Source organism: Cryptotermes secundus, unplaced genomic scaffold, assembly GCF_002891405.2.
Source record: "Cryptotermes secundus unplaced genomic scaffold, Csec_1.0 scaffold26, whole genome shotgun sequence".
In the NCBI taxonomy this organism is placed as follows: Eukaryota; Metazoa; Arthropoda; class Insecta; order Blattodea; family Kalotermitidae; genus Cryptotermes; species Cryptotermes secundus.
Genome location: NW_019743656.1, coordinates 1,022,940 through 1,045,520, shown reverse-complemented (window position 1 = coordinate 1,045,520; position 22,581 = coordinate 1,022,940). Strand labels below are relative to the sequence as shown.

General features: G+C 44.3%; 1 protein-coding gene across 5 annotated transcripts in view; it reads right to left on the bottom strand.

Moving 5' to 3' along the window:
- Nucleotides 1–22,581, bottom strand: part of LOC111874138 — a 611,561-nt gene that overhangs the window by 195,218 nt on the left and 393,762 nt on the right. For all 5 annotated transcript variants that reach the window (XR_002844492.2, XM_023869365.2, XM_023869368.2 and 2 more), the window contains one exon: nt 13,147–13,240. The gene's annotated coding sequence lies outside the window, so the exon portion shown is untranslated. The remainder of the gene's footprint in view (nt 1–13,146; nt 13,241–22,581) is intronic.

Genomic DNA, 22,581 nt, shown 5'->3' with positions numbered 1-22,581 from the left:
GTCGGATAACCCGAAAGGAAGATGCCAGTTGGGATATACAGGCTTAGATTGGAGGATAATATTAATATGAATCCGAAAGAAATAAGGTGTCTGCGTGTCGATTTGAGTCATCTAGCTCATAATCGGGTCCAGTGGTGGGCTCTTGTGAACACGGTAATGAACCTCCGGGTTAATATAAAACGTGGCGCATAACTGGACTACCTGAGAAACTATTAGCTTCTGCATAGTAGTTACATCGATTCTTGTTTCGTGAAACAAAAACGGAAAATAAACCACCTGAAACGCCCAAATCCAGATGTTAAGTCCTCTGATGTGATACCGTGCAGTCTGGTAAAATTTACGGCACTTCCGGAGGAACTTATTGCCCCAACATTCAGGGCCGAAGATTTAGTCAAATAATCAAGCAGAATAACTTCACTTATTGGTTTATTCTTCGGCCGTGAACAATGCGGTCCGAAATGTCGGTGAACGTCCATCATAGATCCCAGAAGGCAGTTCTCTCCATGGACAACGCTGCGAGAACCTCAGAGGTCAAGCCCCGAGAAAANGATGTCAGCTTATATACTCGTACATAGCGGGTTATTTACGTGCAGGGCTCAGTAACGGCCGGAAATCAAAGTGAGAATTAATAATGATCTCTGCTGTACTGCTCATGATTGGCTGATTGAACTCGAGGCCTCTCAATATAGTTCAATAGAGTCATGTTACACTGATCTGGACCTCTGGGTTCAAACCATGTGTTACTAATGGATACGTAAACAGGGAGGGGAAGTTGGCAGGTACAGTCAGTAAAGGGGGATGCCCCTGTCACTTTTATGCGGGAGATGAAGGGCGGCTGAAATCCCTGCAAATGGCTTTATTCATCCTGCAAGTGCCACACTTTACTGTGAACTAAACATGTGTAACGCGCGTGCGCCGCTGCGTGAGGAAAGTGTTATATTCCCTTGTTGCACAAATGCTGTCGAGAGTCCCTGCGCATTTACAGGGTGTTCAGGGCTGCCCGCATATTCCTCACGCGATATACTCATGAATGTTAAAGACAAAACGTAAATCTGTTACTGTGAGTAAACGATTAAGCACAACATCATGAAGACGTATGGGGGAATAGAGGTACAGCTCCATCATTCTTCAACTCGACACCAAACAGAGGCAAGTAGTCAGCTTCACGCCCCTCTGGGTTTACCCTCAGGGAAAGGGTCTCCGATGCCCATTTCATAGGGGGCTGGGTGGGCACAAGAGCCCTGCCGGGAATCGAAACCCGGTCGCCCATCGCTATAACGACTGGCATATCTAAAAAAAGTCATTTCATGCAGTCACGAACTACAGAAAGAAAATATAATAAGCCGATTAAACAACTGTAACTTATGCGTGGTTCATTTCATGCATTTAGCGTATATTTAAAGACGCATGGTAGGTTCACTGCTGAATACTGAATCGGAGGGACGTGGAAAGCAGCAACCTTAGCATAATCTCAAGTACTATCCTAGCATTCTGCCGGAGGGTCTGAGAAGACCCACGGAAAAATTTAATCTGGACATTCGGTGCCTCGGCCAGTAATTCACTATCCTGAGCAAGATATTCCTTGGTTTTCTTCAGTCCCTCTAGGCAACTGCCTCAACTGCGACATGACCGGCTGCACAGTCTGAGCTTCTGGCATAACCCAGACGCATTGCTGGGTTCTATCCGCATTTAAATGGAATTATCGAAATCAATTTAAATGAAGTTCCTTTTACTGCGCAGCTTGGTGTAGCTCTTGCTTGCGCTCGGATTTGAATCTCGGTCGAGGCACCAGCTTTCCTGACTGAGGTATTACGTGCATTTCCTCAGTCCCTTCATGTATATACCAGGATGGTACATCGCTTGCTTCCAAATCCTTTCCGACCATCCGACAGTACGGTCTACATGTTGATACAGGTAAAGATAAACTTATCCCTGAAACAGCCCTTGAAGGCCCCACAGGGTTGTGAGACGTCGAGGCTCCAACATTTTGCAGACAGTCGGCTCACAGATGTCTGTGAGGTTGCCAGCCTTACGCGTCGGCCGCCCTTTACCCCCAGGAAGATTCCTGACACTAATTTCTGTTAGAGATTGAGTCGCTCCCAGGGCCATAGTGAGGCTAGCAGGATTAGGTTGATTGAAAAAATCCTACTCATCGGGATTCGAACCCGATACCTTTCGGCTTGTAGCATAGTTCCCCAACCAACTACGCTACCGCGTGCCGATAACATCGATAAATAATCCATAAAAGAAGCCTTGTATGTAATTTTAATTTTCGTGTGGGGTACAGTCCAGTGGCTGGGTTCCGTCCGTCAGTCCATCACAGACGGGTTCTGTAGCGTAAGATGGACAGTTTCAGTTGCACTGTTTCCCCTTTCTAGCTCCAAGCGGCTTCCCCCCGCCCCGGCAACAAATAGTACGCAAATATACTTCACGTGTAACTCAGTCGCGTGAGAACATTTGTACTTCTTAGTATCGCCCTCAGCTTCGTTATTTTGTGCCGCGGACGGGCTTCCCTGACGCTGTTTCGAAATTCTTCGAAGGAAGGTACCCAATTTATTTTGTAGCAGTTCCCCGAACAATCTGATTTTAGGCGTGACGTTGGCGGTAGGTCGCTCTCTCTGCTATGACATCCTAGTTACGGACCTGGGAAACCCAGGAAGTTCACGCAGAAGGATACAACTTGTTCTAGTAAACGGACAGACAAAATATTTTGGAAAATTTAAAAATTCCTTTCAAAAATGTTCACACACATTATTAACAACTTAAAGCACACTGGTAACTATATGTACCGCATATTTTAACATACAACTCTGCATTCTGCCCACACAGTGTATTTGTGATCCGTATGGTTCCCACAATAAACACAGACAGTTTCCCTAAAGAGCTTTGGCCAACGGGTGTTTATAATGAATGGTTAATAGGTTTTTCTGTGAGGTACGCGGTGAAATAACTAAGGTTCACCTGTTCTGAACTATGCAGTACGCCATTAAGACGAATGGGGAAGTGGAGGTGCCCTTATCGCATTATTCTGCAACAGATGACGATGAGATGTCAGCCACACTACGCTTAACCCTTGGGAAAGAGCCCCCAGTACCCATTTAATAGGAGGCTGGGTGGGCCCCAGAACCAGTCTAGGCACTGTAGAAGAGAGAGAAACCCTTTGTACGTGCCGGGAATCGAGCTCCGATTCCTCGGTTTACAGTCCTAGACCAGTAGCTATATCGAATGGCGAACTGATGCTTTAATATCAGAATAATTTGGGGTTCTAAATGGGTAAATATCTGTGCCGTGACAATTATATCTACTTTTTGAAATTTTCGAATTTTCAGAGGAAAAACTAAAAACCATTTCGAATAATGTCAAGTCCTTCATAACTGGTTCAGCGTACAAAAAATATTTTTACTTGGAGAATTATATTTCCTTAAGGGCAAAAGTACCCCCGATCCTCGGAAAACCTCCTCTCTAACATTAATCTGAAACTCACACTCCCATCTCTTTCTTGGACTTCCTGATTGAGGCTTTCTCAACAACTTCTGTATGCAATAAATATAAGGGTTTGTTTGTATGCATGAATGGGGTCGACCGAACAGTTCCATTTGAAAGAAGAAGCACAAATTAGTAGTTTTATGTGACATTTAAAAGTTTACAATTTTCTGGGACGTGACGTCATGTAGACAGGTAACGGTTTGGAAAAGTTTCGAGGGCACATACTGCCTCCAGCTTTTCGCTTGTTTCTTGCTTACTCTTCTATCCTGCAGATGGAAGCAATAGTTTCACCGAAACGTCGGTGAACTTCTACCGAACTACATGCAATCACATAACAGAATATTGGACTCTGCACAGCTACCGCTGTGATAACCTCAGATTCCAGAGAGTGTGCAATAGAAATCAAGAAAAGTGTGGCAGAGGAACATGTGGTGGAAGCACTGGGATTCAGGGGGTGGAGCGAAGGGTAATTAAGCAACTGAATAATTTATACTGAACGGGCAGTGGCGTGATCTGAGGTTCCCTTGCCGCAAGGATGCCCCAGAGGCTGAGATAACAGCTACCTGCATTTATCGGCCCTGAAAACAGACGCACAGCTCACGGTTCAGTACGGCAAGTATGCATGAACCAATTACTTTACTATACACGCGGCGACTCATTAAGCCACAAATTCTCTGCTGCTAGTGTCCGAATGTAAAGTTACGTCACGAGCTAGCGTGCCGGAATCACACATAGGCCGTCTAAATTCGGAATCTTGTGAAGACAATTTTTACTGTTTGTAATTCCATATATATTAAAAATCATTCTTCTTGTCACTGTGTTGTCATGTGTAGGGTGGTACGCGTGACGAAATTACGGGCTCCGGTTAGGATGATTGGATTTATTGGCGCTTCGGTTACAATATCTCTTAATTACAATTACTACAGCGCTATCGCTGATTTACACAATTTACAGTCCACCGTTGCACACGCACTAGGATTCTCAGTTTCCACTAGTCGTCTCCTGGCAACGGATCTCAACACAGAAACGAACATTTCAAATCACTATGAAGTCGTCTCGCAATTTCGTCCTCAATCTCTCTGGAACCTCGGAACTAAAATTCTTCTGAACTCTCTCCTCCAGCTTAAGACTGACTTGTAACTGCCCCTGAACGAATTCTGTCACTCTTACATATCCGTGGAACGGACATGGACCTACAGTAAACACATATCACATGATCGCTATCTAGCCAATCTACTGGCGCGTCTGTCGGCTCTCCAGAAAACACAACTTCCTCTATTGTTGCGCTGATCAAATCCATTACAGTATTTCACTACCTTTTTCTTGTTTGGAAGAATTTATTATCAAGGTACAGATTTTTTCTGGGTTAATCACGTCGCATACAATCTCAAAACTGAGAGAATGGATAGCTCAGTAGGTATAATGACGGGCTATGGGGTGGAAGACCGGAGTTCTTTTCCTGGGAGGGGAGGTTTTATTCTCTTCTGCACAGCTTTCAGACCGGTTCTAGGGCCAACACGGCCTGGTATCTAATCGGTACTGAGTTAAAGCGGTAGGGGCGTGAAGTTGACCACTCATTTCCCTATAGCGCCGTGGTCAAGAATGGTGGAGCTATACATCCACTTTCCATACGTCTTCATAGCATAGTGCTTAATTAATTAAGCACAGGGACAACTTTACTTTTACCTTGAATAAAACTTTGCACAGTCACCGTGATTGCAAATGTTGGCTTACAAACACAAACACATTCGTGAAAATTGTCCATTTCTTGTTCTTGATCATCACCAAATAATGGAACGTTTCGATATATTTTAGTAAAACTCTCCAACACCAAATTTCATGCAAATCCGTTCAACGGTTCTCCATATGTTACACGTCGAGCGACAGACGGCTAAACTTAGCGTCGTGGCGCCGGATAGCGATCGTTTTACGAATAGCTGAAAAGCATCGAAATAGGGTCGAATCGGGTAAACTGCTGTTGGCCTTCTTCAGCACAGTCCTTGGTTCCGATTCCGGCGGGACCCATCACAATATGTTAGTGCTTCGTGACTCTGGGAGTGTGAAACCACGTGTAACGAAACATAGATACAATTCGCTTTATTACTCCGGAACTAGTTATGGTTGCCTAGCAACCGGACCAGTGATGGAGTGAAACGGATAACAGTGTAAGGAAAAACTTTATATAATCCTGTAACACTGCCGTTCTGTAAAGATCTGACACACGAATTAGACTGCATGGCTCGCGGGCTGCAGAGAGCAGCTCGAAGTATACACGGTGTGTCCAGGATCCGTTAGGACTCTTTTTTTTTTTTAATTTTGCCCTGCAGTCCCATCTGTTGGCGAGTTGTAGCGTTAAGAGTCTTGAAGTTTCAGCTGTGTCTGTTTATAATTTCAAGCGCAAGCATCGCTGCATCATGTGTTCTGACCTTGAATGTAACAGTACTGGTCTGACGCTCGTCGGAAAATGGCGGTTGAACAGAGAGCCAATATTAAATTTTGTTTGAAGTTAGGCAAAACAGCCGGAGAAGCGTACGAAATGATGAAAAGTGTGTACGGTAGTGATTGTTTGAGTCGCTCGAACATTTTTCGATGGTATGCTGTATTTCGTGACGGCAAGGAGGACACTGAAGACGCTCCACGTGCATCAAAGCCGAGAACAAGTCGCACTGAAGAAAATGTGAAGAAAGTGACCGAAATCCTTGCATCAGACAGATGTGTTCCTGCAAGACTCATCGAGGAGCTTTTGGGAATACCAAAAAGTACTGTGCATCAAATTTTGACCAAGGGTTTGGCCAAACGGAAGGTCTGTGCGCGGTTTGTACCGCACGCGCCGTCAGGCAATGAAAGACATGCCAGAGAGGAACACTGCAAAGACATGTACGGTCAGTCCAAAGTGATACAAAATTTACAAAATCGATTGTTATTGGTGACGAGACATGATATGAGCCTCTCACAAAGCGGTAGAGTGCAGCGTGGTTGAGCCCAAAAAAGCCGAAACCAAAGAAAGTGCGCATGCAAAAGAGTCGAGTAAAGACACTGCTAACCGTTTTCTTCGATTCCAAAGGAATAATTCACAAGGAGTTTCTGCCAGAAGGTCGAACAGTGAATTCTGATTATTATCTCGGAGTCCTCAATCGTTTGTGGGCAAGAATTCTTCGAATTCGACCTGAATATCGGGAGCAGTGTTCCTTGTCGCTCCTCCACGACAATGCCCCAGCCCACAAATCGAAGATCGTCGTCGATTTTTTGGCCAGAAAATGGATCACAGTCCTTGATCATCCTCCGTATTCGCCGATTTGGCTCCGCAGTTTTAAATGCGATTCCCCAAAAGGAGTACGTTGACTGTTTTCGAAAACTTTTCAATCGATTCCAGCTATGTATTGATTCAGAAGGAGACTATTTTGAATCAAAATAGTGAAATTTTGAAAATAATACATGTCTTGTATTTTTAATGAACACAGTCCTAACAGAACCTGGACACACTGTGCATGTCCGCTGTATCGCATTCATACATACAAAAGACCTGTTTTTACTGTTATCGCAAAACTTTACAAAAGAATGTAAATGTAGAATTACATTACTGAGATGAAACTTCTTTCTAAAGCTAACGGTTGCTGATGATGTGTTAGCAATCTCTGTCATAACGAAATGAATGACGAAATTAAACTAATGTTATGAAGAAAATGTTATTGTCCAAACAACTGCTAACCTACAGGGCCCAGAAGGTTATGGATGTATTGCAGGAAAAGATGCATGGAAGGTAAAAAAGGTAAAATTACCTTGTAACAGGCCGTGGAGGCCCATAGGGTTTTGAGACGTAGAGGCTCCCACGTTTTCTCTAGACAATCGGCTCACAGTTGGTTGTGAGGTTGTCAGCCTTATGCGCCGGCCGTCCTTTACCCGTAGGAAGATTCCCGGTACTCATTTCTGTTAGAGGCTGAGTTGACCCTAGGGCCATAGTGCGGCTGGAAGAATTAGGTCAATTGAAAAATACAATGATTTCATCGGAAATCGAGCAAGCGACCTTCCGGCTTGTAGCACAGTGCCTCAACCAACTACGTTACCGCGTGCCCAGCGGTAGGCAAGGGAAATGTCAAATAAACCTGAAGCTGGAAGCAAATGAGTGCCTCGAGACAGGAAGGCACACTAAGCGGTACTCAGGAGCAGTTGCTCTGTGCTGTTACAGGAGTTCGACTACGTTCACATAACTAAGCAGCAGAATGGGCTTAGACACACGAGTCACAAAGAAACTAAGTAGCTTGTGAAACTTACGCACCCCTTGCTCTCAAGTGAAACTTTGCGTGCCCCCTTTCTGTGCAAATTTACTTCTTATCTCAAACCACGTTCTATAGTCTGTTACAAATGCAACAAGACACAGAAGCATAAAAACCTACCTGCTCCACACATAGAAAAGTTGCAAAGAAACCTTCACATCCTTACGAAATGTGCTTGACGTCTTTATGAAATGTGTCATATGCATCTCCTCCTGGGGCTCCACGAACACCACTGGGGGTACACATACCCCGCCTCAGAACGGTTACTTTAACACGTACAGTCAGTTACAGCAAAAAATAAGAAACATAAGATCGCCGTGGTTTATAGGGAGGCGCGACAACTTTTAATTAGTTCCCACCCCACCACCGTGGTGGCGGGTTCGCATACCTCCACCGTAGCCTTGGGAGTCGTAGGAGGCGACGAGATGGGAACTCAGTGCCTGGGAGTATAACTGGGCCACCCTGTTCCCGGGGGATATCCGAGACAGTCCTGCAGGATTCGGACCCGAGAATGACTGCGTTGGCGAGGACCAACAGCAGCTGTAAACGACAGACCCGTCCTCTCATCAGAGAGGGTCCCTCACATTAACAAATGCACAACTGTCTGACAGTAATAAAAATCCAGTCTTGGCCCCTAGATGGGGGCTTGACATCATGATAGACTGACAGATTGACCGTCGGTCGTAACATAAATTTGGCTTTGAATTTTTGAGTGAATGAGTGAGCAAGGTTAAGAGGGACAGTAAGGCACTGAACATTCTGAACCTCACACCAACGTAAGGTATGTTACACTAGCTCAAAAGAGCTGAGTCCTCCTTGAGACACTAACAGTCACTCAACTACTCAAGAATATCCCCAGAATTTTACTGAAACCGGAGGTTCATTACCTCACTGGCAACAGCCCGCCACTGTCCCTTATCCCGAGTCATATGAAACAATTTCATGCCTGAAATCCTATTTATTTTAGTTACTTTACAATATTACCCTCCCAGTTATGCCTAGATCTTTCTAGTGGTCTGTTTCCTTCAGGTGGTCCTACCAAGTTTTCTACATGTCCTCCCCTCCCATACGCCCTGATTATATGGAAAAACGAAAACGGACATTCGAGTGAACGGTAATGTAGAAAGCGTATGTGTTTTTAGAGTTCATTTTCTTTAAGTATTCCAGCGGTTTCCTAGCAACGGGGCCCGTTTCCTGAGGGGTGGCATTTGGTTGGTAGGAGGGAAAGTTCTGGGAAACTTGTATAGTAAAATTTAAGTTATTACATCTCAAAATGTCGATAACTTGACTTCGAGCGTTTGTAATATCTTCATAAATATAATTAATTTGTATCAGCGTAAGATGTGTTGATTTCAAGGCTGAAGGCTAACACAACGAAATGAGAGGAACCACCCATCGGCACAGGACACATGGACACACAGACGAGGTCACACCCCACAAACTGAACCTACGGACGGAAGCACAGCAGTTTCAACAGCAATTTCAGAGACACCTGAAGATGACCAATCCTGGCAGAAACACGTAACGTGTGATGTATAAGAGATTTTAAAGTTTAAAACTTTATTAAAGATTTAAAATTCAAGCTGCATGTAATTACTAAGAGGGGTTAAATTAAGAACGAAAAAATTACAAATATGTTTTATACACACGCCAAGAGAAGAAGAGTGAGCGCGGTGAGTTCCTCACTAAGGTGCGGTGAGCTACTGCATAAAGTTTGGGAGCCGCTGTGGTGATACTCCACGGGACTGTGACACTCGTCTGTTTCTCATTACAAAATTACGTCGCATACTGCCAATCGTCTTTACTTCCGAAACGTCGTATAATTTAAATACATCTAATACGATGAACAACGTCCGACACAATAATTTCATAACGAACCGCCGAAATATATGAGTGACAGGGATAGCTCAGTCACTATAGCAACGGACTACGGGATGGACGGCCAGGGTTCGATTCTCGGCAAAGGAAAGGTTTTACTTTTCTGCAAACCGTCCAGAGCGGCTCTGAGGCACACCCAGCCTCCTATACAATGGATACCGGGGCTCTTTCCCCGGGAGTTAAAGCGGCCGGGGAGTGAAACTGAGCGATCAACTCCAGCTAGTGCGGACGTCAAGAATTGTGAAGTAATACTTTCACTTCCTCACACGTCTTCATGGCGTAGTGATTAATTAATTAGGCACGGGGACAGTTTTACGTGTTACCACCGAAATATTCTATGTGTAAAGCCACAAACGCCAATTTAGTGGTGGGGGGGGTCAACCAGCGACGGGCGGAACTGTGAGCCTAACAGAGACACGCTTGGCTTTTCTAATGTATATTCGTGCCAAGTTGCAAAACCGGAAGCACCTGCTTAGCCATAGAAACTGCTGGAGAGACTAAGCATCGCCACTGGAAATCCGATAATGTGGCAGAAAGCTGGCAGGACAAGCAATACTTGATTCGTATTTAGCTACCAATCCTCTCTAAATAAACTCCCTGAAGTCTGTCCATCAACGTGCAATATAACATGCGGACTTAGGAATTGGGCTTGGCTTCGTACAGACTTAAATCACCGAATTCGTTCAAGGAGCATCCAATAGTTGAAAGTACTGAAAGAAGACTTTATGTGTTATTGTTCCAGTAACCTTTTCATGTTTTATAATTATTTGTAGTTAGGACTGGTGAGTTTTCAACAGATGGATTAATCTAATCCAGAACCCATTAATTATTATCCACGTAAGCAATACGTTTCAAGTTTCCTAAAGCGGACGTCACAGAGAACACCAAAAGAAATCGTGAAATTCACCTCACGGCTGTTAAAGCCATGAGCAAGTATTGCTGTAGAGTTTTTTGATGGGATTCGAACCCTCGTTCCCAGTCTGTTTCTGCGTGACAACACATTCGCATAAATAGAAAGCAAACCTCCCCTTCTACCGTTTCCACGAAGCACACATTTCAGATAATACCGGTATTAAAGCGGAACTAGCGAAGGATTAAATTCATAGGAAATTATTATGATATGTGGGGTAGGGGGGAACATGGCATGATTGGGGCTTGTCTGTACCGGAGCTAACCCCCTTCCCTTCCCCTCTCTTGTCCCTTGATGCCTGTAATCCAAGTTCGTTCTGTTTCGTCTGGATCGGAATCTGTCTCCATTTTGCAGCAAGTGGGCGTCACATCTCGTGCGACCCACACCACGGAGCATTTCTGTACGCACATTTTAAGCGGGGAGGGGGGGCACATGGGGTACACAAGCTAGGCATCCGTCCCCCTTTTGATTATCGGGAAAAACACCAAATAAAAAATGCATGAACTATATTGAATATCAACGGAATAAAATTTATATCCTTAGTACCGCATGGTATTGAGTAAGAATTGTCCTTAGCGGCTTAAACCGAAGCTTGTAAACAAGCTTCCTGCCTCCCCACCCCCAGAAAGAAATCCTGGGGGCGCCCATGTATGTAAGCTATGACAACAACTCACGAAGGGTTGAGTACAGAAACATCGTTTTGAGATCTACGCTCCCTTTCCACGAGCAGTTGTGACGCGTCTTGGCGATCCTTTGACTTATATGGAGCTGTTTCCACACAGCCACACGACTGATCAATGGGTCGCCAACATGCGTCACAAACGCTCGTAGAGAGAAAGAGCCTTACTCTTCTGGCATGCATCTTCAGGACAATCCAGTGTACAAACTGTAACCTCTACACTTCCGTGTAACATGGGAAGCCGAACTCCTAGGTGGAGGCCTACATCAGACAGCAGCAACGAACAGGCCGGCCCCGGGGTAACGCTCTACCTTCGTATTCGGAGTATATTCAGTTCGAATCTCGGCTGAGATGCAACTATCTTGATAAAGGATTTTCGTGGGCTTCCGCTCCCCCCCCCCTTCACTCCATCAGTCCATTAGGCCATAACCGCTTTCTTCCAAATCCTCCCCAATTCATGATTCATCAAACGTCTAGTCCAGGTGCTGACAGAGCCAGAAAACAGCCTGCAGAATCTTCAGACAAGGACAAGTAAATCTGAAGAGAATATTACATACAGTTCCATGTCGGCATTCGAAACCGATATCTCTTTGTCGCGAAGAAAGAAGAGACGCTCGCTTTGCTACAATACAATGAACGGGTCCAGTGAAGAGTCTGACACTTGTGATGCATGAAGACCTGTGCCCTCCCTCAGCCAGAGTGACAGCTTCTCAACACTGGATTCAGCTGGCTCCAGGTGATGTCCTCTTGCGTGCTGAACCGGCGGTTTCAGAACTTTACATTAAGACATCCTCCCCGCCCCTCGTCAGCTATTCAAGCATTTCACCTTGTACCTCCCCTCTAAATTAGTGCGTGTAAAGAATAGCCTCTCAACTGCTTAGATTTTAAAATCAACATACTTCATGTTTTTATCGGTTAATGTGTATACATATTTTACAAACACATGAAATTAAACAATTAATCTGCGTTAATCTGAGAATTACGATGAATTTAATTTTACTACATAAATTTCCCAGAATATCCCACGTCCCCCTAACAAAAATAGCCGCCTCTCTGGTGGTGGGATTCCAGAATTTCGAAACGACTCCGTTTAATTAATTAATTCAGGCTGGAAGTAAGAGGATAAAGGATATCATTATCAGAACGATAGAGCGTACACGCACGAAGATATTACAAGGCCCGTGAGTGCACAGTATTCTCATGTGACTTTGCAAACAACATACATCCAAACACGGAGACGTCCTACGGTCATGCGGCCGCCTCTTATTCTGACGCAATACTTTCCTTATGGTGTTATAGTGACGCCATGAAAAGAAGTCCCACGGATCGATTCCATCACCCCCGGACATCCCCCTCGAATAGTCAAGAAATTCTGTTCTCATCGTCCCTCAAATACCTCAGAAGACGCATCGTACCCCCAGCAGGCAAGGTCTTGTGTGCTCGAGGTTTCTGATAGGGGAATTCCTTCCCACTTTATGTTGAAAGTTGTATTTCGTAACTTTCTGGGGTACGCGTAGTTTGTCGAGGCACTCTGTTACAAGCCAGAAGGTCGCGGGTTCGAATCCCGATGAGGTGGATATTTTTAATTGACCTAATCCTTCCAGCCCCTTTATGGCCCTGGGGTCGACTCAGCCTCTAACAGAAAGTAGTAGCAGGAATCTTCCTGGGGTAAAGGTGTGCCCGGCGCGTAAGACTGATAACCTCAGTGCCATCTGTGAGCCGACTGTACAGAAAATGTGGAGGCCTCGACGTCTCACAACCCTATGGGCCTGCACGGCCTGTTACAGGGATAGGTTTACCTAGTACTGATGCCTCGTGGCTGTTACGCTGATAGTTGCAGCTAGACTGCAAGACAACACCTGCTGTCTCTATATTCATTCTTCAGAGGGTTAAGTTAATTATTGTTTAAAACAAATTACCTGGACTTCTTACGCCTCCGCGGATAGTTTCCCAAAAACACACAAGGAGCGCTGCAGACGCTGTCCTTACAAAGCCGGTCGGATTACACAGGGTCTGAAACAGACAAACATCCAAGGGAATTATGGTAGGGCATTTTCCTCTGATGNGATTACGCTCATAATCCTCTAACAAATTTCATTGAAGCGCTTCCTAGTGAATATATCCTTAATTAATTTGAAATTCATAAGACGGGACGTGGGCAAAATTATTATTTTTTTTCATCACAGCGTTTTTGGAAGGAATCAGTACTGCTTAACAAACTAGCACTCTTTATTTAAACTAAGGGACATAAAAATATCTGTAACTCATATTAAACGAATTTAATTGCTTAAAATTCTTGGGTAGACCCCTAATTTCAAACTATTGTGTGAAGTTCTAATTCCGGAAAAGAAAAAGATAAGTTTCTTGCATTACTCGCCCGCTTCCAAGCCTGAAATTCACCTAAATATTTCTAAATTAGTCCCTACTGCAGAAAGAATACAATACGTCGTCATATCGTGGTATACATTCTTATTTAAGAGTAACAATGACACATGAAGCTAAACTCAGACAGAAACCTGAAAACAGATGTTAAATTGTTAATTTTTTACATATACGAGTATATACAAACTTCTAAGTATGTGTTACGAACTTTGCAAGAGTAGTTCTTGAGCATGTTGATCTTATGTCTTCTGAAAATGGTCAACTGACCGAGATATATAAAGGCAATAATCTACAAACTGAATCACACTGGACGGTGTTAATAATTATTCTATAATTTACTTTACTAGTGTGACGGGACAGAATAAATATACTTAGTTTTATTTATTTATTATAAAGTGATTTGACAACAACTTCCAGTGCGGCTTAGTATATATTCGTTTATACTGTATATTGCCTTTACATGTTACGGTCAGTTGTGACCATCTTCAGAAGGCATGACAACAAGTTTAGGAAACTGCTGTTACATTGATCGTAATACATATGCNTAAGTTTGACTATAATGTAATTCATTCATCTGCACTGTGCTGTGTCTGTAATTGGCCTTGCGGCTGTTGACTCGGCACATTAATAATAAAGAATTGAATTGAATTGAATATTTAACATCTTGAACCGCTGAGGTTTGTGTCTTCGTGCATCTTCTGTCAGAATAGGAGACTGGGGTGTTATTTGCCGTCCTGAGGCCCAGGCAGCGTTATTCCCCCTTTTTGTGTGAGGTTCGTTAAGGGTCTGTGTTGCTAAGTTGTTTCTCCTTTCGTTGTGTATTTAGACATTTATTTGGGAACTGAAATAAAGCTCTGAACGAAAAGTTATGGAGAGATCAATATAAGAGCATATAACACAGCTCTGAATTTTATCAATTATACAAGGAATATTATGGAACTGAGAAACCTCTAACAGTGGAACAGAAACCTGTACTGCATACATCACACAGATAATAACACACAACGCCTGAACATGGACCCATGCAACAAAACTCGGTGGCTTTCAGTCCGCAAGCGAACTATACCGACCGAGCGACCGCCGCTTATTGGCGAAGTTAGTGCAACACATTCAAAGAAAAACAAAAGAAACAGAGAGTTTCCTCTGATAGGCCGTGGAGGGCCATAGGATTGTGAGCCGTCGAGGCTCCCACATTATCTAGACAATCGGCTCACAGATGGCGGTGAGTTTGTCAGCCTTCGCGCCGACCGCCCTTTACCCCCAGAAAGATTCCTGGTACCAATTTCTGTTAGAGGCTGAGTCGACTCCAGGGCCATAGTGTCACTGGAAGGATTAGGTCAATTGGAAAAAAAAAGAATGATATCGGGAATCGAACCCGCGATCTTCCGGCTTGTAGCATAGTGCCTCAACCAAGTACGCTACCGCGTACCACATTACGTCAATCAGAAAACTACAAAACAAGAATAAAGCTTACAATCGAGCAGGATAGCGTAGCGGTATTGTTCTCGTGTTGTCTCCTTCCAAGCCTCGGCTGTTATTGCGGCTGTTCTGAGGTATTTCCTGGGTTTTCTCAGCCTCTCCACGCAAATGCCTGGGCACTCAGTATCTCTACTAAGCCATGACTGCTTCCTTCCAGATATTTTCCAATTCATGATTCATCCTACCAGTCGACAATATATAGCCTAGCTCTGACATAGTCGAAAAAATAGGCCCCAAAGAATCGAAGAAGAAAGGAGGGGTCGACTCTGAACCACACCGAACACTGTATCATAAATTAAGGCTTATGTGAAATGCATAAGAATTCGCAATGCTAGGACCGCAGGCAAAACTGCGCAAAGAAAGAAAAATGATCGTGTTATGTTTTGTTTCCAGGAGTCCTGCAATAGGCAACGGATGGGACTTTAATCTGAGCTGCAGAAATTTGTCACTAAGACAAGCAGAAAGGAAGAAGTTGAATGACGAAGTAAAAAAGGGCTCAGAGATAAATTGTGAAGGCAGGATTTGGTGGCCACGTGACGTGTCGTGGGATATCCCAGATGTGGCAGGCGTCAGTCTGTCCGTCCCTACTCGCAATACAAATTGCTTTACGCTCTGGAGCCAGCCGGAAACTATACGCCACAACAGTGGATAAATCAAAACAGACATTCAACTATTGTCAGAGCTGAGGTTCTCACAGCGATGTCTTCTGGGATGTGACGCCGTATAGCCCGTTAAAAGTCCACGGACGTCTGGGAGGAAAGTACTGCCTCCATCTTCAATGTAAAAATATGCTAAGCAAGCTGATTCGGCTTGACAAAGATGTAAATGGTAGGATAATATTAAAATGAATCAGAAGTAAGGTGTGGACTGGATTAATCTGGCACAGGATAGGGTTAAGTGGCGGGCTATAGTGAACACGTTAAAAAATTGTTTCCATAAAACGTGCGAAAGTTCTCGAAATGTTTTCTGAGCAATTCTTTGCAATGTGACTAGTGACTGAGCTAACAGCCAGCGTCTGGTGTTCTGTAGACACAAAGCCTGATTTCCTATATATATTAATTTCGAAGTTCTTCAAGCATTTCTGAAGGCTTTCTTCTTCTTCACAGCGCATTTTCTCTGTTGCTTTTCTTTCAAGGAAACTCCTCCTAATTCATTTCTCCACTTAACCAGGATTCGAATGACAAATTGACTGTTTCTGGGAAGGAGTGACCTTTTATTGAATTCCATCTCCCGCTGTTGCAGGCTCCTCTAAAGAGCCCGGCCGCGGGGCAGTTGCTCTTGTAATCTAGAAGAATTGCATTCTCCGTTCTGGATCACTTTTCTTGGATCGAAAGACTCCTGACACAAACACAATAACTTTATCAAACTTTAAACTCTTGTACTTCAGCTGACTGAAACACAGACATAAGAGACCACTAGCAAAACATTTTTTTTCCCCTTGGCACTACAGCCCCAGTGGGCCTAGGCCTACCTCCATGAACTTCTCCGTTCACTTCGAGCAAAACAATTATTCCTACCTAATTACAGCCAACTAAACAACTGACTGCCCATCACAATGGTCGCACGATCTAAGGCATGAACTGTTTCGCCCGCTCAAACTCTGGGGATCGTTGGTTCGAATCCCATTTGAGGCACGGATGTCTGTGTTCGTCTATTGTGTTTGTGTTGTCTTGTGTGCAGGTAGCGGCCTTACGACAGGCTAATCCCCATCCAAGGAGTTTTACCGAATGTGTAAAAGATCAAGGAATTGAAAAGTATCCAAGGTCCAACAAAGGGCTGTAGGCTATAGATAGGTAGGTAGATGGGTAGGTAGGTGAGTAGGTGGGTGGGTAGGTAGGTAGGTAGGTACTGACTAACCAAGAACGCAACCAACTAATCTCTTAAATGATAACTCATTATTTTACTAATTAACTGATTAATTACGTGACTAACCAACCAACTTAAGTGATTAAATCCATGGAGACACAAGTCCTTCCTGAGAAACTAAAGGTTGCTAAAGTCATACTACAGACTTCTGGGTTTCAACGCCATATGTGCAGATAGACTTCACCTCTTCCATCTGAAGACTGAAGCTTTAACACAATTCAAGATAGAGAATGTTAAATTATCAATTTCTTAAGGAGAACTTGGCTGCGCGGTTATGACAAGTCCAGTGCGAATACAGACGTTTATTTTGTATCTACCCACTTCTGTGAAGCTTAGTTTAAAGAAACAAGTGTACCGTCCGCTGAGAATTCAAAAGGAAGTCTCCATCATTTGTTACATAAGCTTTCTCTGGTAATTATATGTACCACTGTCGTGTGAACGTCATATATGATTCTCTAACTGTCGCTGTATCCTGCAGTGTGTAAGGGACGCGCTTTCTGACTCACTGAACTAACATTGTGCGCACCTTCATGTACAGAACGGACCACTTGAATCCAGTGTCGCAACTGACAGCTCATTGTTTCATTATGTTCACTGGAGTAACCTGACCTGAAGGGCATTAGCACGGATTAGCGTCGGGCGCCGAGACATTTCTGTGAGCTGCTTTACGACGCTGTTAGTATGAAGAAAATATGGAGTCAAATGGTGGAACGATTGAGGAATGATTAACTGAACAGGATGCGGAAGGAAGCGGTCGTGGCCTACTATGCCAAAATTTACCTGAAAGAACTGAGAACCACGAATATTCCCTATCAGGAGGCTCGGTAACACGGCCGGCACGGACAACACGGAAAACACAGCTCTTCTATTGTTGCGTTCGGATCTGTTGCTGCGGGAATGTGTTTACAGAGCCGTTACCCAGAAACGGTCCCGGTATATCTGCCCCACAAACGGCCCTGGTATATCTGCCTATCTCGTGGTCACTGCACAGCAACGGCTCTACACGCTACAATATCATCACCCTCTGGTGACTATTTAACCAAAGGAGCCAGTGATCTCTGCCCTAAAATGACCATGTTATACAGTCGTATTCATTATAGGCCACACGCTCATCGGCACATAAACCAGAAATCAACTTGATTGTCGGGGTCCTTATGTTACCGACGTGAAACAGGTTTGGTAAATTCGTTACAAGACTGTATGGGGGTGGGGCACAGGCACGCAACACCCTCTGCTACCAGGCAAGTGGTAGCTAAATCTCGCCCATCGGTGGTCAGAAGTGCAGCTCGACCCTTAAAAAAGAAGAGGGGTGAGTTAGTTCAAGCATAGCCTGAGGCAGATTCCTAATGGGGGTGGCTACTGATAGGAGCCCACCTGAATCCCTACATAGCAACGTCAAAGCAAAGGCCAGCCCAAGGGAGACACGGAGCACGGTAAACCTGAGGTTTGGCGAGGCAGTCACAGCAGCGGCTTGCTTAGCATATGTTCCACCCTGAAGATGGAGGCTCCCGGGAACTTCTACCGGACTTCACGGCGTCATATCTCCGCTGTAAGAGCGAGCGGCCTTCCTGTTAGGGTAGGGCACGAAGAGCCAACACGTCACGATATGGTGACGCGAAATGCACAGCACACGAGGGCTGCAGTAACAGAAGGAAGGACGTCAGAGCAGGAGCACCAGTGACCCTGAATAAACGGTACTGCAAGTTCTCATGTCAGTTTCCCAAAGTAACAATTAATTTAATGGGTTGCTTTGTTATCGTTACAAAACGGTTAGTCTCTCTTCACATAATTTGCAGCTCACTACCAGATGGGCACAGATGATATTGAAGCACAGGCAACTTCGTCATTTCAGAGAAATAAGGTAAAAATTTATATACAAAATGTCGGAAAATTTACAGGGTAGATGAGGAATGCTTACAGAATTTTTAGTAGGAAAACCCGACGAAAATAGGAGAACAATATTGCCACATGGCGTGACTATAGACGGGGTTTTGATTCGTAATCGGACCCACTGATCATTTTCAGAACGTAACTACAAATAACTACGACAGTCTCTCCGAGTTACACACTCCAAAGATCAATGTAACTACAGCACACAAAAAAACTTCTGTCTTCACTAGCCATTGCTTGGTAGCGGCTTCCAAAGGCGGACGTACCTCCTCTTCCTCAGGTTACCAAACTGTTCCCGGCCTCAGCTACCAGCTTATGACTTCTCAAAACTGCAACTCTCAACTGACCCAACATTATACAGCCCCGGCACGAACCGAGCAGAAACCATCTCTTCCATTATTGCATGTCGTGTCGTTGCCAGTGAAACAACGAATCCACAGAGGTGTTCCCTACCAACGGCTGTCGTACTGTCGCCTGTTTACAGAGCCGTTACTTGGCAATGGATCTACATGTCATAATATTCAAATGGGTCTTAGAGAATTAAGGTACGGACTGCTTTCATCTGCTTCAGGATAGGGACCAGTGGCGGGCTCTTATGGAATGCTGAGGATATCTTGAGTGGCTAAGCAACTGTTGGCTTCTCAAAGGTTTCTGTTCCATGGAGTTAGGTAGCGACGCTAGAACACTTAAGTCTGGAAACAGATCTGCAGATCCACAGGTTCTCACATTAGCCGCAAGGACTCGGCATTTGCAGTGCTTCGGTTTCACTGTTGCAGCGTGGGGACGCGCCACCCGATACGGGGCACATAGCATGATTTGCCATAACGTTATAGAGACCGGACACCATAACGCAACCAAACGACAGCTGAAGCCGTTGCGACGTTCCCTCCAGCCCACATACAGCGAACCTTATCTTTACGGCTTCATGGGAAAGGCTGCACTGTATAGGGTTAACATGGGGGTGAGACTGCGCACCTCCCCCCCCAAACACACACACATAAACCTATCCCATGCTTTATACACTGCCTCAAACATGGTGAAGTATAACTGACTGTTGAACTGCTGCTGGGCCGCGGCAGTACAGTAAGTCTTGGTTTCGAATCGAACGGGGCTCATGACCATACTTTACGGTCTGATGGCTGTGGGAGCCTTCACACTACTACCTCTACCGGTAAAGGCTGAAGTTCAGCTACAAACAATTAAAAACAGGTTCCTGCCTCATACGAATTACTGATCCTCGTTATACGGCCCCGGCACGGACCTGACAGAAAACGTTTCTTCCATTATTCCGTGTTCTTCAGTTGCCGGGAAAAAACGTGTCAACAGAGGTGTTTCCTACTGTCGCCTATTTACACAGCCGTTGCTTGGCAATGGGTATAAGCGTCACGAAATCTTAACACTGGGATTTAGGGGATATCATTACTCCCTCCCCCAACAAAGGTTTAAGCTCTCTCAAAATCGTCAATTATATCGTCTCAAAGTCATCTAAATAACGCGAAGCATACTGGTCTAGCGGAAACGCGACGCGCTCGGTTCGAATTTTGGCATGGATATCCTATCTGACGTCTCTCGTGGTTTTTCCACAGTCCCTTCAGGCAACATCACGGACAGCACCTGGACCAGGGTTTTTCAGTCTCCTTCCAAATTCTCTCCTACTCATGAATCACGTACCATTCGACGCTACACAGCGTAACCCACTGAGAAACCTGTAAAGTAACACGAAAGAACCGAAAGAATAAGTAATATAACAGAGAACATAGTACGTCTCAACTACAGAGGAACAGTCAGTTAACACTAGTCAAACCTGTAAAGTAACACGAAAGAACCGAAAGAATAAGTAATATAACAGAGAACACAGTACGTCTCAACTACAGGGGAACAGTCAGTTAACACTAGTCAAACCTGTAAAGTAACACGAAAGAACCGAAAGAATAAGTAATATAACAGAGAACACAGTACGTCTCAACTACAGGGGAACAGTCAGTTAACACTAGTCAAACCTGTAAAGTAACACGAAAGAACCGAAAGAATAAGTAATATAACAGAGAACACAGTACGTCTCAACTACAGGGGAACAGTCAGTTAACACTAGTCAAACCTGTAAAGTAACACGAAAGAACCGAAAGAATAAGTAATATAACAGAGAACACAGTACGTCTCAACTACAGGGGAACAGTCAGTTAACACTAGTCAAACCTGTAAAGTAACACGAAAGAACCGAAAGAATAAGTAATATAACAGAGAACACAGTACGTCTCAACTACAGGGGAACAGTCAGTTAACACTAGTCAAACCTGTAAAGTAACACGAAAGAACCGAAAGAATAAGTAATATAACAGAGAACACAGTACGTCTCAACTACAGGGGAACAGTCAGTTAACACTAGTCAAACCTGTAAAGTAACACGAAAGAACCGAAAGAATAAGTAATATAACAGAGAACACAGTACGTCTCAACTACAGGGGAACAGTCAGTTAACACTAGTCAAACCTGTAAAGTAACACGAAAGAACCGAAAGAATAAGTAATATAACAGAGAACACAGTACGTCTCAACTACAGGGGAACAGTCAGTTAACACTAGTCAAACCTGTAAAGTAACACGAAAGAACCGAAAGAATAAGTAATATAACAGAGAACACAGTACGTCTCAACTACAGGGGAACAGTCAGTTAACACTAGTCAAACCTGTAAAGTAACACGAAATAACCGAAAGAATAAGTAATATAACAGAGAACACAGTACGTCTCAACTACAGGGGAACAGTCAGTTAACACTAGTCAAACCTGTAAAGTAACACGAAATAACCGAAAGAATAAGTAAGTTAACAGAGAACACAGTACGTCTCAGCTACAGAGGAACAGTCAGTTAACACTATTTAATAAAATAATCGCTGCGCGTTGTGAATCTCACCCGTTCCGTATTTACTTCAACTGCATTTAAAAATGTATACGTTGCCTAGGGAGGCGAGGTAGCGTAGTCGGTATAGCGACTGGCTACGGGCTGAACGATCGAGGGGGTGTTTGGAGTTCGAGTCCCGGTAGGGTTGAGAATTTTCTCTTCTCAAAATCGTCCATACCGGCTCTGGGGTACACCCAACCTCCTACCCAATGGGTAAAGTGTGCTCTTTCCCCGGGGGTAAAGCGACCGGGGCGTGAAGCTGACCACTCACCTCCAGCTAGTGCCGAGGTCAATAAAATGTGGATCTATACAACCACTCCCCCTTCCGCCTTCATGGCACAGTGCCTAATTCGTTGAGCAGAGAAACAACTTTACACGTTTCCTAGCGCGAATAGAAGAAGGAACATCTAAAGGCATTTTGAAATTCATTCCGTACACTTACCAATATGTACGGTAGCCACGGCTGTAAAACCGATGGGAAAAGTGTTACGGTAGAGTTTTGGGTACGATTCGAATCCTCGCCCTCAGTCCTTTATAAATTCTGATTTTTCAGTTTGTCATATTCCTTCCTTGCAGTTTTAGCAAATGCACACTGTGGTGTTTACAAGGAAAGAAACCATATCCCGGGCGTCGAACGGGTGTACTTTTACTTGCATTCCATAAGCCTGTATCTCATTTATCTTCACTGCCTGAACGGTGCAAATCAATATAGCACAGCTGTATATTTGTGTTACAGAACCTTCTGTGCCTTCCTGTATCAACACATTACACAAATTCTTATCTGTGCCTCTGTGTAAAACGCTGAAGGGAAAATCGCAGAAGGGGCCAATAAAAACGC